Genomic DNA, 18713 nt, shown 5'->3' with positions numbered 1-18713 from the left:
GTTGCCCAACTGGTACATGTTTTGCCCTGCTGACGAGATAATTGGTTGCTCGGGTCAGGAGAGTATCTTAAAATTCCTTTGTGAGTTGTCTTTCCACACATTAGGGATAGGCGCGCGGAACGTACTCACGGTACAAATCACACCAGCTCTCTGGAACTGAGATGGAATGTCTGTCGGCACCGGTTACGTCACAGATGGTGCTGTTGCCACTCCTGCAAATTAATGCTCAAAGAAACACTGTGACATGCATGGAATATAGGTGTGTCAAGTGGAAAACAAGTCTTTTAGAGTCCTGATCTCATATTTATATTTGTGTTATAATTTCTTTTTTCTTTTTTTGAGATATGCAAATAAGGGGCTATTTAGTTATATAAAAATTATCCTGCGAATGAACCCATTAATGTAAAAGCTTGGCGGCCAGTGGTGATAATGGCTCTAGGTTCCTTCACTTTTTTCAAACCCCTTTCTTACCAATATTCTGTATTCATGAGGCAGCAGATCTCTAGAAGCCTATGTGGTCTATGGTGGCTTTTTCCCTAATCGATTATTCTTGGAACTCTAGTGACTCACAAAATATTAATAGTTGTTTCATGAGGGTTTTATGGCTATGCCGGTCAAGGTTCTCCAGAGAATCAGAACTGATAGAATATATATATAAATAGAAAGAGATTTATCATAAAGAATTGGCTCATGTGATTATGGAGACCAGCAAGGCCAAAATCTGCAGTGTGGGCCGTCAGGCTGGAGACCCAGGAGAGCCTATGGTGCAGATGAAGTGGGCAGATATTCTATTGGGAAATTCCTTCTGCTTGGGGCGGGCTGGCCTTTTCATTTTATTTATTTTTATTTTTTTAAATTTTTTACGCCTACAGCACCCGGTCTTTCTAGGTGGTCTCCCATCCAAGTACTAACCAAGGCTGACCCTGCTTAGCTTCCGAGATCCGACAGGATTGGGCGTGTTCAAGGTGGCATGGCCATAGAGGTCTTTTTGTTTTAGTCGGGACTTTAAATGACTGGATGCGGCCCATCCACATTATGGAGACAAATCTGCTCTATTCGAAATTTATTAGGGTCTATGGATTTAAATGTTAATCTCATCTTGAAGAATATGGGCCGTTAATAGTCCTGCCTGGTTAGACAGTTGTAGTTTTCCACTGACCTTAATCACAGGGCGTGGTAGTGCTAAGACGCTCTGCGGGATCTCTTCCTTAGCTCCGCTGGGCAGTAGCAGCCCAATGTCCCCTTGGGAGTCAGGACCAATCACCCAGCTGGCAGAGCGACTCTCTTCTTTGCCTGTTGATTCAGAGGCATAAGGAGCCCAACGTGGCTGCTGGGTGTCAGTCTCAATTTCCAGTTCAGTGGAGTCATTGTCGTATCTCCAGGTGGAAAGCATTTCTCCCTTTGGAACTAAGACATCCAGGCCTCGTGGGGAGGTCATGGGATATGGCCATGGGGACGGTAAACGAAAATTTTGCTGGTGGATCACCTGGGGTAATAGCGAGTGGTGCCACTCCCATTTCCACTCTGGGTCCCTGGACCTGTGAGTCCCGGCTCTCAGAGGAACAGCGCATCTTGGACACTGACTCAGAGCATATACAACCTCCCAAAGAACCTCGCCCTGGCCTGCAAGGTATTGCCTCCTCGCTGGCGCTGTAACTGAGTCTTCTATAGGGGCTTCTGCTATTCTACTGAGCCAGCTGCTTCGAAACGGTGGGGAATGTGGGAAGACCAGCAAGTCCATGAGCATGGGTCCATTGCTTCACTCCATGTGCCACAAAGCGAGTTCCTTGACCAAAAACGCTTCTGTGTGGATGTCATGATGGCAGATAAGGCACTCTGTAAGCTTGTGGAAGGCAGTTTTGACAGAAGCACCACATGCAGGTGAGGCAAATGCATATCCAGAGTAAATGTCTATTTCAGCAAGAACGAATGCTGCCCTTTCTATGGTGGAAGTGGTCCAATGTAATTCACCTGACACCAAGGTCCCTGGCTTATCACCCCACTTCTGGTACCAAAATCTGCATTACTTAGGGTTTTCCAGAGAAATATAACTGATAGGATGCATATATACACACATATACGTGTGTGTGCATATATGTAAATAGGAGGGAGAGAGAGAGAGAGAGAGAGAGAGAGAGAGAGAGAGAGAGAGAGAGAGAGAGAGAGAGAAAGTAGGGGAAGAGAGAGAGAGAGAGAGATTGAGAATTATGTAAGGAATTAGCTCATGACAATATGGAGACCTATAAGTTCAAAATCTGCCATGTGGGTTGGCAGGCTTGAGATCCAAGAGCACTGACTGATGATGCAGTTCCAGTCCGAAGGTTGGCAGGCTGGAGACTAAGGAGAGAATTTTGGTGCAGATGAAGTCTGAAGGTATTCTGCTGGAGAATTCCCTCTTGCTTGGGGAGACCAGTCTTGTTCTAGGCAGAACTTCAACTGATTAGATGAGGCCCACCCACATTCTAGAGGATGATATGGTTTACTCAAAGTTCACTGATTTAAATGTTAATCTCACCCCAAAACACTCTTCAAGTTGACCTAGTAAAGTAATTATTACAGTGGCAAAAAAAAAAAGGCAACCAAAAAACCAAAACAAAAAAGTGGGGGAGGGGAACACTGCATGCTATAGCTGCCTTTTGGATGCAGACTCACAGGACACCTTAACATAAAGGCCCTGCAGTGAAGATACCTTGTCATATTGTATAACCCCGTTTTCCCCAAGTTTATTTGCTCAGGAAAGCCTGTCTCCCCGCCTTTTTCTTTTGGAAAGCATATTATCATCTTACTGGGTACTAGTGTTTAGAGAAATATGATCAGGTTAAAAGCTGGTCTGTGGAACAGTGTCTATTTAAGTAACTGGCTTACTTGGGGATTAATTAATGATACCAACTTCATTAACTGACTCATTAACTGAATGGGCTTTAGTAGCCTGTTGGGTATTTACGCATTTGATTTGTTGGATGTTTACTATCAGCTCTGCTGTCTAAAGCATGGTGTCCATGAATGGGAAGTGGAGATGGGAGTGTGCACTGTCGAATCATGCGCACATACAGTAACGTCTAAGCAGATGGCGGGGAGGGGGAAGGGGGCTGGCTTCCTAGTGCAGTTGAGCAAAAGACAGTAGCAGAGAGGGCATGCTGGCCACCACCTCGGTGTATAGAGAGGGTCCCCTGCATGGGATTCCTCACACGTGTCTCAGATGCGAAGCACCAGGTACACTTAACAATTATTGTCGGCACTAGCACAAAATCACCGTCTGAGAAAGACCCGAAGAGGAAGGGAGTCATAAATAAAGGAAAACAACACAGCCACTCTTTTGTTCCACCTGCATATTCATAGGCTTATGATTTCTTTTTCAACTCAAGGAAAGAATGAAGCATCTTTCATCCTATCATCCTGGAACCCTTGATGAGTAAGTATCTGAGGCCAGAAAGGCATGGAAATATGATAGTACTTGATAAAAATGCTCTTAAATCGCTGTTTGGGAATGTGACCTTCTAGGTGGATCACAGGAAACTGTCGAACTGTGTAACTTTTATGAAACTAAATGCTGTTGTTCAGCTAATTCATAGATGATTATCATGTTGCGACAGTAATCTCTTCACCACCGGCCTTATTCCCCTAACCTTTCACCCTGACTCGGCCGTCATCCCAGGTCCCCAACAGCAGGAGGGGGGAATGGAGAGAGACAGGGGGAGCAGAGAGGTGGAGAGCAAACAATAAAGAGCTGCTTGATTTGGAAAAGATGCCCTTGAAAAGGACAATCTCTGAAAAGTTGACCTGTGTGCTGAATTACGGGGTATGGATTTAAGCCACCATGAAGACCTACAGAGGCACTAAGCCTTTTAGGCAGGGAATGATATGAAGGGATGTGCATTAAAATCATTCCAATATGCACCGAAGCATAGACTAGTGTGTGTGGGGGGGTCGTTATGGGAAGTCAGATGAGGATAAGACTTGGTATTCTTTGTGAGTCTCTATCTTATATATTTAATAAGACCATAGCTTCTAGAAGACTGGCACCTGTCCTTGTATATAGTTCAGTCTGTTTTGCTGTCCTGTGGGCTTCTAGAACACTAATGAACGCACACACAATTTGTTAATAAGAGAATAAAGTCAGTGCTGAACCCAGTTTTGGCTCCTGTCCAAATCTGATAGCCCCCACCCCCACCCCCATTTCCTAGCCAGAGAGGCCTCCAGGAGGGCTTGGGCTGCTACCTGGTTTGCAGCTGGTTGTCTCAGTGTCCACTGGGTGTGATGGTCAGGGCTGGGGCAGCTGCAGTGTCTGTTCAGCCCAACTGGACCCTGGTGCTACCTCGGCTGGGAGTGGGAGGTGTGACCTGACCTGTAGGATGGGGGAATTCACGCACCATGAGGTGAGCTTTACCAACGAAGGACAGGAGACCAAAAGAAGCTGGCAGCTAGCTTGCCTGCCTCCCCGCCCCCTCCCGGTCTCTCCCGGGAGGTTCCCTATGGCCTTTCAGGAGACTTCCCGCAGGACCCAGAGACGAGGGTGTCTTTGTGAAGCTGTGGCCATCTTGGTAACAACCTTAAATTTGTTCTCCTCTTTTCTGCTTCGTTCCCCGTTTCCCTTCACTCTTGCAACCCCTGCAACAGGTAAGCTTTGCCTCAGGGCTCTGTTTTCTAGGGAAGCGAGTGAAGACGATGCCTGTAGAATAACATGGAAGCCATTTGGGTACATACCTGATTTTTCCTACATGAAGGAAGGCAGACTAGATAATGGGAGTGGAATTATAACCTTCATCAGGTAGGGGAGAAGCCTTCACCTCAGCAGCTACCCATGCTGTAAGAGCCCTTTGGCTGCATTTTAAGAGAATTAAAATGAGTGCCTGACTGGGGCTCCCTCTCTAGAGAGAGACAGGCTGGCTGTGTGTGGCTCTGGGCTGGGTCAGATTGTGCGGCTTCCTGAGCTCATGTTTACTGAAGCCCCTCCAGCTCAGCAGCCCCCTCCAATCTGCATTGTTTCACTCAAACTAGAGTGTTAGTACCATTTTCATCCTGTTATTTCTGGGCATTTTAAATAGCCGGGTGGCAGCCTCCAGCCAGGCTGAGCTGCCTATCTACTCTGTTCAAGTTCTCCTCAGGAACCAATTATTGTTTTTTGTTTTTTGTTTTTTGTTTTTTGTTTTGTGAGGACTCTGGTTACAAAATTGCATATGTTTGGAATGCTCTACCTTACCCTATTTTTCCCATAAACTCTGTGATTTTAGTGCATGATTTTTGAGAATGAGAGGTATGTCCAAGTATGCATATGTTGCAATCTAGCAGAAATGTTGGTGTCTCTTTTCAAGCAGGCATGAAATAAGGAGGTGTCGAATGAATAAAATACAGTTAAAAATATTTCTGGCGATATGGGAAGTGACTTAACCACATAATAGTGTGATTATTTCTAAACTTTTTGTTTATGTTAGGGAAGATTGAAAGCCCATACATTGCAGCAATTGAAAAAAAAAAAAACCAACAGACTTTTTTCCCCACGGCAGTAGCATGGTCACTGGATAATGGGGTAAACGCACGAGGCCGAATATCTTTCTTAGTGCCTTATAAATCCACTCTTCTCCCCTCTCCATCGTGTTCTGTGCCCTGGAAGGCTGGACTTACTGGGCTCTATCAACGGCATCCATTTTGCCATCTGCCTCCAGTTGGGTCCAGCCAATAAGATGCAAAAGAGGGAATACTCCCAGTCTGTGTGTGCCTCCTGGTTCCTGCTGTGATCCTGATGGCTAAACAACTGTTCTGAAGGTTCGTATGTTTTCCAACCTTCAGTAGATGAATGAGCGATTTGACTTGTCACTGACTTGTGTTATGTTTTCATCCTTGACTAATTAGCAATTCACAAGAAATGGAGGGTGAGATAGTTTACTATGTCTTCAAATAAAAGTAAAGAGTATCTCTTCCTTAGCAAATGTGTATCTAAGAAACAGTACAATAAAGTACACTTGAAAGAGTGCCATTTAAAACATAATTTAATCTGTTTTTTGGTGATTTGGAAGATTCTTTAGTAGACAGCAGTGCCTCAGTAAAAATTATAATTGTATGAAAAGTGTGTGAAAAGTCTGGTTAAGAAAAAACTGGAGAGCAGAATTTTCTATATTTTGAGATTAATGACCCCGTATGTGTGTGCCATAAAAATCTCCTGTGAACACTGCTGTTACTAACAAAACAGAGATCCCGAAAAATGACCGCGTAATGGATTTTATACTTTTAAAATAAAGTCAGAAATATTTATCGATTGTCTCCTACGTTCCAGACACTATTACGGTGTATTTACTAGATTTCCTTTCATTGGCCGGGCAGCCCAACAAAGTGGGGTTTGTTATTTCTGTTTTACAGATTAAGAAATAGGCTCAGAGACGTAAAGTAACCAGCCCGAGATCACACACCTGGAAAAGGGCAAAGCCTGGGTTAGAAGCCGGGTCTGTCTGATACTGTGGTGCATACCCTTCCGCTGGACCAATTGCCATTTCGAGGATTGTTGAATGGAAATTCAAGAACTCACAACCTGGCTTTTCTGAGCGTTCCTGGTTTTGAGAGATCCGAAGGAGGTGTCAATCTCAGCTAGTGATGGCAACTAGAGCTTTTCTTTTTGTTTTTCATTCTAGGTGGAACTGATTCTTATGATTCAGGCGTCACTGTACGTCATTACCTACTGCAACAGTACGATGCACAAATGTTAGTGGGCAAGAAAATCTGTCATGATAATGGCCTGCGGCCACTACGACGTGAGATCCTAGGCTTGAACTTTTCACCTGAGGGGATGGTGGGAAGCCAACCTCTCAGGCAATCACTCACAGTGCCGTATATTGAATCATAGAGTTTTAGAGCTGGAGGGGAATACTTATAATGAAAGCAATAATTTTTACTTACTCTCAAAGACCTGTTTCAAAATAGTACAGAACACTCAGCAGGCAGAAAGGCAATCTTTATTTTTGCATGTCCCATAGACAAGGCAACAGGCTCTGTGTGAGAAGGTAAAATAAAGGCTTATTTTTCAGTGTTTTCTGTTCCTCAGACTTATATCTGAGTATGTGTTATATCCTGACCCAGATCTGGAAAGGTAATTAGGCGAGGCTGGCAGACTTGGTGGGCAGTGGCGGGGCAGGAGGCGCGTTGGTGGCCATGGACGTGTCTTTAACCTGGAACCTGCCATTGATGGACAAGCCAGGGAAGTAGAGTTAGCTCTGGGCTGCTGGCTTCCTTTTCTGGCCCTGCCACTTACCTCTGGCCCTGACACTGTGCCTCAGTTTACCTGCCTGCCAAAGGGGTTCAGAACAGGCCGCCCCAAGATATGCCACTCTGTCAAGTGACTTGTTTTGATCCCCTGGGGAAATCACGAGATACTTTTACATTTTCTTTATAGAATTTAAATTGCGGGCCTTGGCCTTAATAAGAGTTATCACTAGAAATAACTTTTTGTGACCTACTACATGGCAGAACAAACTTCTAGTTATTGAACATCTGCTCCCCTCCCTGGGGAGTGTCAGTGCCTGCATGTGGATCCACATAGGACCCACAGAGTTTTCAGGACACACAGGGGAGTGAACCCCTGGCACATTCATTTTTTACTTCTCTGGGTCATGGTGGCTCCTGGAGCCTTAACAAAAAGCACATTGTGGCATCCACCTGGAGATGGGGGTGGAGAAGTGCGCTTGGCACAGGGAGACTGGTCGGGAGGCTGTTTCAGTAATTCACGTGAGAACCGATGAGAGCTTGCATTCAAACCCAGGTGGTGAGAATGGCCTGGAGGTGATGTATTCTGGAAATATTTATAGGGAGGATCGTGGGCACTTATTGGACTTATCATATCCTGCCCTGAGGCCGTAGATGTCCCCAAATAAAGTGAGTTTATAGTTTCCAGCTGAGAATGCTGGCCAGACACCAGCTATTGCTAGGAACTGGCTTTTTGGAATAGCTATTACGTCCAGCTTTTGAATTTCTGAGTACTATCTGTTTGTTTCTACAGTGCTTCTTTCTCTACTTAATAGAGACTGATTGAAATGGCATTTAATTCAGAAATTTTGAACTTGTGAAGTCACTGTACCTTTACCACTACACTAACATTGCTGCACCCCACCTGTTCCTGTCTCTCTGTTTCTCTCTCTCTTCGCTCACTCTCATCTCTCCTTTTTAGCCGTGACTGATTCCACACATTGCAGGAACACTCTACCCTATAACTTTGGTTCTGGTCTCAGGGAAAGGAAAGCTTTTTAGCTTGGAGGCACTCTTAGCAGGTAATCATCATTCCCCTGCCCCTGACCCATAGGGTTACAGGAAAGGAGGCTCTGGCTGGGGAAAGGGTTTATCTACTATTGTTGTAAAGGCAGAATCTCACCTGACTTGTTCCTGTGCTCCTCCCAGAATTCTCTAGCTCTTTCCCAGAGATCTGCTGTAATCACTAATAGCTTCAGGGTGTGGCCTCGCTCAGTGACTAACGCCTGCCTGCCAGATATTTTGTCTGCCACACCGGGAGGTTGTTTGAACAAGGCCAGGACCTCCAGGACCCACTTGGTGCTGTCCTTCGCAGACCTGCCTTCTCGTTCTTATCAGTTTTTGGTGCTGGGTTCTAGCCTCCGGCTCTTCGGGTCTGTGCCTTCTTGGTCAATTGGACTCCTGGGTGCTGGCTTCTTGACCTTGGCTTTACCCAAGTTCAGATCTACCACTCGCTGCCCAGCTCGGGCCTCTGGATGCCACGCTCAGACTTGGCACCTTCTCTATTTTGGTCTGGGGACCTGGGCCTTTATCTTGCCGTTGCTTTTTCTCTGTTGGTCCTGTCCCGAGGCTCTTCATGTCCTTGAGTGGCAGTGAGCTGTCTCCACTCTCCACTTGAGCCTGTTTGGTTGAAAGAAGGTGTGCCCTAGTTTCTGGGGTTGTTATGTAGGACACCCCGACTAGGCACCTTTCAGTCATTCTGCATTGAGACCCGAGATTTCTAAGTTCTATCTGTCCCATCATTCATCAAATGTTGAAAATCCACTCGACGTTGTACACCTGAAACTAATATAATATTGTTTGCCAACTGTGATTGAGAAATTAAAAAAAAAAATTTTAAATTAGAAATCTAACTTCTTATTCAGAAACTTCGTTCAATGAACCTAACTACTTTGATCACACCTTTTAGATTTAAGCTGTGCTCTTGGTCTGTATTTAGGGGGTGTATCTGCTTTCTCAGATTCCTTCCGTCCTCACTCTTGGGGGAGTTATTTTTCTGCTTAAATTACTTTGTAATGTAACCAATGCCACTAAGAGTCTAATGCAACCAATAATAAGTTTAGAGAAAATTAAGGCTATTTGGTGATCGCTGAAAGGTTATTTCTTTGTGAAAAGGGAATAATATTAGGAAAAAGATTAATGTGCTTTCTCTTCTGAACTTTTGGGTATGTCACCTTATCCCTGATCTCTCCAAGGTATCTACCTGCCTTATAGGCGTGTGTGCTGGTGTAAACAATGTGGGTTGCTGTTGACATTACGACAGAAATGTCAAGAGAAATTTAAAAATTAATACTCAGCTTCTGTCGTTCAAAATAGGCTCTTGCTACAAAATAATAGGCTTTAAAGCCAGGTTTTATAGAGAGAGGACCTCAAATTATTAAGGTCTAAAACCCAGTCCTTTTGTTCCTGAGCCTGTGGAAAGGAGAGAAAGGCCCAGAAAAAGGAAAAAATAAGAGTGTATTCTTTTCCTACTCCCCAGCTTTACTGCGGAGTAACTAACAATTTATAAGTATATATATATATATATTATGCCAAGTGAAGTAAGTCAGAAGGATAAAGAGAAAAATCTACGATTTCACTCATATGAGGAATATGAAACAAAAAGTAGCAAACGAACAAACAAACAAAAACCTCACAGATACCAATGATGGAATGAATGGTGGTTAACAAAGGGGAAAGTGGGTGAGCAAAGGGGTTCGGGGTCAGATATATGGTAGCGGAAGGAAACTAGATTCTGGTGGTGAGCATGCAATAGAGAACAGATGTCGAATTATAATGTCATACACCTGAAAATTATATAATGTTATCAACCAGTATTACCCCAATAGAATGATGTATTTAAGGTATACAATTGATTATTTGATATATGCATACAATGTGAAATAATCATCACGATAGGTAATTAAAATAGCCATGGCCTCACATAATTTTTTTCTTCCTCATTTTTTTTTTCTGGCAAAAACACTTAAGATTTACCCTCTTAGCAGATTTCTAGTGTACAATATGGTATTTTTAACCATAGTCACATTCTTGTACATTTATTCTCCAGAACTTATTCATCTTGTATAACTCAAACTTTGTACCCCCTGACCGACACCTCCCGATTTCTCCCTCCCCCCGTCTTCCTGGCAATCACCATTCCACGCTCTGATTGTTTTAGATTTCACGTGTAAGTGAGGTATGTGGTATTTTTCTTTCTGTGTCTGGCTTATTTCACTTAGCATGACGTCTTCTAGGTTCACCCACATTTCGCAAATGGCAGGAGAAGACTGAGGAATATTCCAGTGTATGTATAGGCCGCATTGTCTTTATTCACTCAGCTGCTGATGGACATGGAAGTTGTTCTCACATCTCAGCTGTTGTGACTAAAGCTGCAGTAAACACTGGGGTGCAGCTCTCTCTTCAAGGCCGTGATTTCACTTCCTTCGGGTCTGTCCCCGGAAGTGGGATAGTTGAATCATAGGGTAGGTCTATTTTCAATCTTTTGAAGAACCTCCATACTATTTTCCATAGTGGCTGCACCAGATTTCATCCCTTCCAGCAGTGTGCAAGGTTCTCTTTTCTCCACATCGTCCTGATTAACTCTAGAGAAAGCCGGGTGTCAATAAGTTGAGGAGAGACTGTGCTCCAACTTTATGTTTGGAGCTCTGGGAAAAGATTGTCTTGCAGGCTGCTTCCTCATGAACCGGGACACCCATGTGGAAGTAACCTAGGAAACACAGAGTGTGCCGGGATTTCATCAGCTCTGGAGGGGCCATGAGTGGGGCCTGGTGTTGGGGTGGGGTTGGAGAGCAGACAGCAGCTGAGTTTCAGGCCAGTAGGTCAGCCCACATCTCACTGGGGTGAGGGGAAGTGGATCTTCAGCAGGGGCCAGAGAAGGACCACTCAGGCTAAAAGCTAAAGGAGGGCATGCTGGATACTGGGGATCTCCAGTGCCTGAGACATGTGGGACCAGCTGGCGAGGAGGAACACCTGATCAGGTGTTATTAATGATTTATTTTGACCCAACGAAGGAAGATTATGGTACATAAGATCATGTTTTCCTTAATAACCAAGACCTGGAAGAATGTGAGGCAAGAACTTGAGGGTGGTCGGAATGGTTATTAGAATTATAGATAATCTTGACTTTTCCCCTTCTGCTTCTCTATTTCCTATTATAGTTTATTACGAGAAAGTGTTTATTTCGTGAAAAGAAAAAAATAAAGCTATCCTTAAAAATAAAAACAAAAGAGAACCATACCAGATACATTACCCTGGAACTTTTAACATTTCAAAGCCATCCCTAGAAGTTTATAGACATAAATTTCTTTTTTTCCACATTTTTTAACACACACATATAATTGTTCACAGATAGAATTACACTTTTTTGGTTCAGTCTTTTTATCCTTTTCCTTCTACACTTTCCCTTCTCCCTGTATCACCCCATCATCTACTCTCCCAGGTAAAATGTTAGCAACCCGATGTGTACACTTTAGTCCTTTTTTCTATGTGCCCTTATACAAATATATATAAATATGCATATAGGCATGTATATATTATATACTGGCATAGAAACAGTTAGATATATACATGTGTAAATACCTTTACAATTTGTGTGTGTGTGTGTGTGTGTGTGTGTGTGTGTGTGTGTGATGGGATCATACAATGAATGGACCACTGCATTTTATTCTTTGTACTTACTACACCTCCTGGAGAGTTCTCAGTCAATTGGCATAACTCCAATTCATTTTTTAAGTGGCCCTGTGATATTCTATGGTGTTGTCATATTCTCATTCATTCATCCATCTATGAGGTTTTTGAAGATTTCATTTTTCTTAATTCTTAGAAATGGTGGCTCTTTGGCCACTGTCATTTGAAAGCTTATTATAAGTCTTATATTTCAAATAAGTTTAGCAATTAAGATTTACATAATATGATGATATTAATACACCTAGATTTCTATCTGCTTCTTCCAATGACATTCAAATATGTTGTTCTATTTCAGGGCCGAGACAATAGCCCTTGGTTAATGTGAGTGATATGGAGTAAAACTGCAGGACAATAAGTGAACAAATATTTGAGAACCTCTATTATGTAAGATACAAACCTCACTTTAATCAGTGGTTTGCCGCAGAACAGAACGTGTGCCAGGATTCCTGTGGAGGGATTAATGGTAGACCCAAATCGAGAAGGCAGCGATTTCTATCTGAATTAATCAATTGTTGGGAAATAGGCTTGATTTTCAGAAAACAATAAGGTTTCTACAGTTTTATTAAAATTTTCATTGCAATTGTTGCATATAGTATTTTGCATTCAGGTGTAGACCATATCTGATTTTTAGAGGTTAGTAAAATGAAATTAGCTTCTTATCGTCCAGCTCTCTTTGCTCTCTCTAGCAATTAGATCATACCCCCAAAGATTTGAGTTATAAACCACCAGCACCTAACGGAGATAACTCCTCATATACATCTAAGTCCAAAACTTTGGAAGTCTATAGACATCTAAACACTCATTTAATTTTTTTTGACTTTTTTGAATTGTGAATTTCATTGTTTGAAGATTATACTTTTTATTTTAGTTTACCAACAGTTTAAAACCATGCCGACTAAATGAGATAAAAGTCAATATTGCTTAACTGAGTTAACTCTGATGATAATTCGTAAATCACGACCTGTACTTTTAACCACAGGAAGGAGAGGTTATTAGCCTGTCGAATTTGCTTTAAATATCTAACTGTGGCTGCTATTACAAACAAAAATTGTGAAACATATTCACCCACTGTCATAAACTTTTCACTGTTAAAAACAAGCACGGAATAAAACATTTTACTCATAAGCTTAAGTTTAAAACCATGTGTGTGGGCAAAAAGGTTTGCTAATGCTGCAAATAAGCCTTTAATCCCACGGACAATTTGTAGTGTATGATGGATAAGGTTGATTTTTTAACAAAAATGTTATTTTCTTTTTTGCAAGAAATAGAACCAGAATTACCTGAGACTCTGCCCAGTGTTCTCTTTACTGTATCAACTGTTTGTCTCTGGACCGAAGTCAGGGCATCCTCAGCACACAATCAAGAGACTTAAATAAAAGGGAAATTCGGGTAAAGCTAATGACCCGTAGAGAGTGGTAGGGTCCCCTTTGTAACAGCAGGGCTTAGTCACCGCCTTTGCCTTCTGAATGTTTTTCTACTATTGCATCTCATCTCTGAGGATGGCAGAAAAGGTGAAATGTGGGCAGCTGTGGTGAGAGATTTGTGTGAGAGAGCGTTCTCCACCACCCACACATCCTTACCCAGTGTGGGCTGAGTTCCGGCTGGCCAGACTTCCCTAACCTCCAGGCTGACTCACCCTGTGCTTGCAATCTAGTCATATCCCCTCTCTCTGCATTATGTGTCCCACAGGCGGGGCTGGCCCCTGGCTCACCAGTTTTGAGCAGGAGCTACAGTCCTCTCGGGGGTCTTCAGTTGCTAGAATTAAAAGAGACCTTGGCGGCCATGCCTCATTTTCCTTGCTTTGCTGATAAGAAAATAGAGGCTCAAGGAGATTGTCTTGTGGGCAAGTCCTAAGTGTGTCACGTTTCCTGTCCTCCAGATCTGGAGGCTCTGGCGAGGAGTGACCCCATTAGGCTCACTTCACTACTTGGCTATGATTCCCCTACTGGAGACCCATCCCTCGGGAATGATTTGAGTGCTTTTCAAGTCAGGTACTCTTGGGAGAAGTGCAATCTTGACCAACCTGGGTGCAAAACGGTCAGACACCTATTTTGTTAGGGAAAATGGCTGTTAGTCAGGGTGCCGAGGGTACGAGACTTCTGTGGAACAAAATGGCAAAATTTCCTCTGAGACGTGAGGCACTGGCCTAGAGGGCTGCTGAGAACATGGGAGGTAAGCTGGACACGTCACTGTTTCTTCTGTGGCATTCCTCCATCCAAATCTGCTCTGACACCCTGTACCCACTGTCCGCTATCATGACCTGAAATGCTAGTCTGTGCATCTCAAGAACTTTAAGGGGGCCCTCGTATCTCTGACTACATTCAGCTTTGAGCTTCTCGTCTGAGAGCTGTTCCACAGAGACAAAATATTATTATTGGTACTTTTAGATCGTTAAGAATTCTGGTCGTATTAGCTGCTGAACTCTTTTTAGCCTCTCTAGACTGCAATATTTTCATTACTCGAATGAAGGAAAATAGACCTCTAATTCTGGATCATGTCGGATTGTGAGAACTCCATCAGGATTCAGATGGAATTAAATTTCTCTGTAAATAGTTTAAATTATGAATGGGCTTAAATGACTTTCCCATGCTTTTTTTTTTTTTTTTACTTTAAAACATCAGAAAGTAAGCTATGTTTTACCTTCTCCTGGAGGTTTCAAAAATAAAAACTCTTCTAGTGCTACTAGTGGGTATAGGTAGTAAATAAAAGAAAGAATCTTTCAGAACTATAGAGCCATTATTGTGAGAATTAATCAAAATGTTTTAAATAAAAGAGGTAAGCAAACCTTAGCTGGATGCAGCATCTGAGTTCCTCTTTCATCAGTGTTATTCACTGATGGCTTCTCATCTAAGTGAATCTTAATTCAAAATTACTTAAAAAATTTCTCTAAAGAATTCCATGCTATGCTGTAGGTTATTCTGTAAAAGGAAATACTAGCCGTGGATTTTTTGCCCTCTAAATTCTATTTAAAAATTAGATGTAAGAAGACTGCTTATCACATATGACATTCCACCTGTCAGCGACAGGGGGACAGCCCTTTACTGTCTGTCAAGTTGATATGAATTCTCTTTGAGGAGAAGCTAGGTATCCTGTCTCTCGATTTCTCTATGTATGTTAGTCACGTCATTCCATGCATCAAGGCTACTAAACCAATTATATGACACAAACTCATTTCCCAAGATCTATAGCTGACAGAGAAAGTTTAAACAGAAAAGTGAGATATCATGAAACCATGTCTGCTGTGAATAAGCTGAAACATGAATACTTTAAAGGGAATATTAGTAATTAGTGTCTTTGGTTTCTAAAAAATTATTCAAGATAACCTATACATTTTAAAGCAGCCTAATTCATGATCACCCAAATATTATAATGCCAGCAGTTCATATCTCTCCCTTTGCTGCAGTGCACCTGTCAGAAATAGGATTTTTCATCATACAACACTGTAGTGAAAACATAAAACGTGAACTTGGAGGACTGTGTAGTTGTTGAGATGCTGAGATTCAATGTAACAAAACCAGTTCAAATCCAGACACCAGCTACTGATTCTCACTTTGAGCATTAATTGAATACTTTTGTTTTCTTATTTATAAGATGAAACTATCAGTAGCAGATACCACAGGTGGTTGTTTTGAGAGGGAAATGTAAAGTGCTTCGTGCCAAGTCTGGTATATAGTAAATGGCCAGTGTGGATCAGCTATTTTTATTAGTTTTTATTCATGCTACTACTAATATCAAGATTGTATTTAGCAACACCATTCTTCCTTCTAGTAGCATATTAAATATTAACATTTTTTATTTCTCGATTTATTTTTGCTCTATTAAAAAGTTTATAAATCTCAGATAAATTTGATATCTTTTCTTACAGCAACTCAAGAGAATATTATTAATAAAAAGTAAATTAAAAAGTATTTTATTTTAACTCCTGTTAGGATTGAAGGGTGGTTTTTGGTCAAATGATCTTGGGAAATGGTGAGATAAGTTATCATTTATCTATATTAAGACTGAAAAATCACAGTAATGAGAAGATTGAAAAAATGACTTTTTTATGCCATTATATACCATGCTTGATTTAAACAGTTCTGCTTTTTGTTGTTTCTCACTTTTTTGCTGTTATAAATAGTGCAGAAGTTGCATGATTTATAGAAAACAAAATTTAAAAAGCATATTAGTGACCTTTCGAAGTGACTATAAAATGGACCCCAAGACGTAAAGATGTAAAAAGTGTGATTCATACATTGCTGGCGGGGATGTAACGTGGTTCGGCCGCTGTGGACAACAGCGTGGTGTCGCTCTCGTAAGTTAAGCACAGAATCACCATACGACCCAGCAATTCCACTCCCAGGCATTTACTCCCCCGAACTGGAAACAGATGTTCAAACAAAAATCTTGTCCATATCAGCACTATTCCCAAGAGCCAAAAGGTAGAAAGTATGCAAAGATACATAAAGGGATCACAAATTGTGATACATTCACATAATGGAAAATTATTTAGCCATGAAAAGAAGGAAGTTCTGATATATGCTACGACATAGATGAACCTTGAACACATTACTCTACGTGAGAGAAGCCAGACACGAACGTTCACATAGTGTATGATTACATTTATAAGAAATATCCAAAATCAGTAAGTCTACAGAGACAGAAAGCAGATTAGTGGTTGCCCAGGGCTGAGGGGAAGCAGAAGGGTGACTGCTCAATGATTAGGAAGTGTCCTTTTGAGGTGATGAAAATGTTCGGGCGATGATAGTGGCGATGGTCACACAACATTGTGAATGTACTATAAGGACACTAAATGGTACACTTTAAAATGATTAAAATGGTAAAATTTTATGTTATACATATTTACCACTATTAAAAACTAGAAAATTGCTCCGTAGCGTTCCCCAAATATGAAAAAAATCTTTAGCTGGAGATGTGTTTTCAATACTTCGCCCCCTTGATTCAGTAGTCAGCTTCCCCGAATTGCTTTTGGCCAAATTATTTCTTACGAATCTGCTAGGATCCCCTTTTCAGCGAATGGCATTAGGCAATTTTTGCCCCAACCTCCTCGACTGGACTTGAGTGAAAGATATTTTGTTCGAGATAAGAAATTCGTAATTTGGTTGAGATGCCGTCGAAGAAATCCATTTCCCAATAGACACGTTTCGTTTTTTCCCTTTTCCCTCGCTTTTTGCACTTCCTCCTTACCTGTTGCTTATATTTCGTGCTCTCCTGGAATACAGAGGATATTCCCTTGGTTTTACTGAGAGTCGAGGGTGCTCGGTGTTCCCGCTTCCTTGTTGGATTGAGACAATCGAGTCTTTAAAACACTCAGTAGACATATTGGTCTCTGATAAAGAATTTTCCACGTTTGGATTCGCATCGATCCTTATATTGCAAACATAACTGTCTTCTTAAAATATCAGCAGGGAATTGACTCTATGTGTCATCTATCTAGGTGAATTCCTTAGACAGTTTACTGCCAAATAGCTTTTAAAAAGACATGTTTATCACTTTTTAAACTTTTTGTACCTGAAAGTGATTTTTTAAGAAGTCAACGTGGTTGATATTTAATGAGACAGTATGAGAACTAGGAACCTTGGTCTGGGATTTAAGAAAGGTACTCTTATTTACCAACAAAGTAATGGCTCTTTAAAATTTGAAGTGAAGTTCACAAACCACACAATTAATTATTTGGAGGTGCACAATTCAGTGGCATTTAGTACAGTCACATAACCACCGTTTCTCTCCAGCTTCAAAACTTTTTTATCACTCCAGAAGAACAGTACACTAAGTAATTTCTCTCCATTCTCCTCTCTCTAAATCCTCTGTGAACCACTTATCTGCTTTCCGCCTCTATGGATTTGCTTATTTGGGATATTTCATGTAAAAGAATCATATAATATGCAGCATTTTGTGCCCGGCTTATTTCACATAACGTAAGGAGTCTAAGGTATATCTGTAACATGTATCAGCACTTTTTGCCTACTGTAAATAGCGAATAAGTTTTTTTTTTGAATATTTGTTTTCAATTATTTTGGGAGTATAACTAGGAGTATTACTGCTGAATCATATGGTGATTTTGTGGTTAACTTTTTGGGGGAAACACCAAACTGTTTGCTACAGTGGCTGCTTCATTTAAAATGTACAAGGGGTTTTATTTCTTTTTATTTTTGCCTTTTTTTTTTTTTTTTGGTTAGAGCCATCATAGTTGACATAAAGTAGTATCTCACTGTGGTTTTGATTTGTATTTTCTTAATGATTAATGATGTTGAAAACTTTTTCTTGTGCTTGTTGGCTATTTGTATATCTTTTTTTTTTTTCTTTTTTCTTTTTTAGGCGAGGCAACAGATTGCAAGGACCTTGTCAGCTTACAATCTCTTATTTTTTTATTTTTATTTCTTATTTTTTATGTCTACAGCACCTAGTCTTCCTAGGTGGTCTCCCATCCAAGTACTAACCAGGCCGGCCCAACCCTGCTTAGCTTCCGAGATCAGACGGGATCAGGCTTGTTCAGGGTGACATGGACGTAGATCTATTTGTATACCTTGCTTAGAGAAATGTCTATTCAAATTCTTTGCCCAGTTTTTAATTTGGTTGTTTGTCTTTTTGTTGTCACAATTGTATATATTCTGGATACTAAGCTTTTATGAGGTATATAATTTGCAAATATTTTCTCCCATTCTGTAGGTTATCTTTTTATTTTTTAAAAATAATTTATTTTTTAAAATTACAGTTGGCAAATGATATTATATTAGTTTCAGGTGTACGACATAGTGATAAGACATTTATATTACTTACAAAGTGATCACCCC

General features: G+C 41.3%; 2 pseudogenes; both read right to left on the bottom strand.

Annotated features, from left to right (window-relative positions):
- Positions 1-863: 863 nt before the first annotated feature.
- Positions 864-982, bottom strand: LOC120586465 (uncharacterized; annotated as a pseudogene).
- Positions 983-18310: 17328 nt separating this feature from the next.
- On the bottom strand, positions 18311-18433 carry LOC120586405 (uncharacterized; annotated as a pseudogene).
- Between the last annotated feature and the right edge of the window lie 280 nt (positions 18434-18713).

Source organism: Pteropus medius, unplaced genomic scaffold, assembly GCF_902729225.1.
Source record: "Pteropus medius unplaced genomic scaffold, Ma_sr-lr_union100, whole genome shotgun sequence".
In the NCBI taxonomy this organism is placed as follows: domain Eukaryota; kingdom Metazoa; phylum Chordata; class Mammalia; order Chiroptera; family Pteropodidae; genus Pteropus; species Pteropus medius.
Note: the sequence above shows the minus strand (reverse complement) of the source record. Positions and strands in the feature narration are given on the sequence as shown.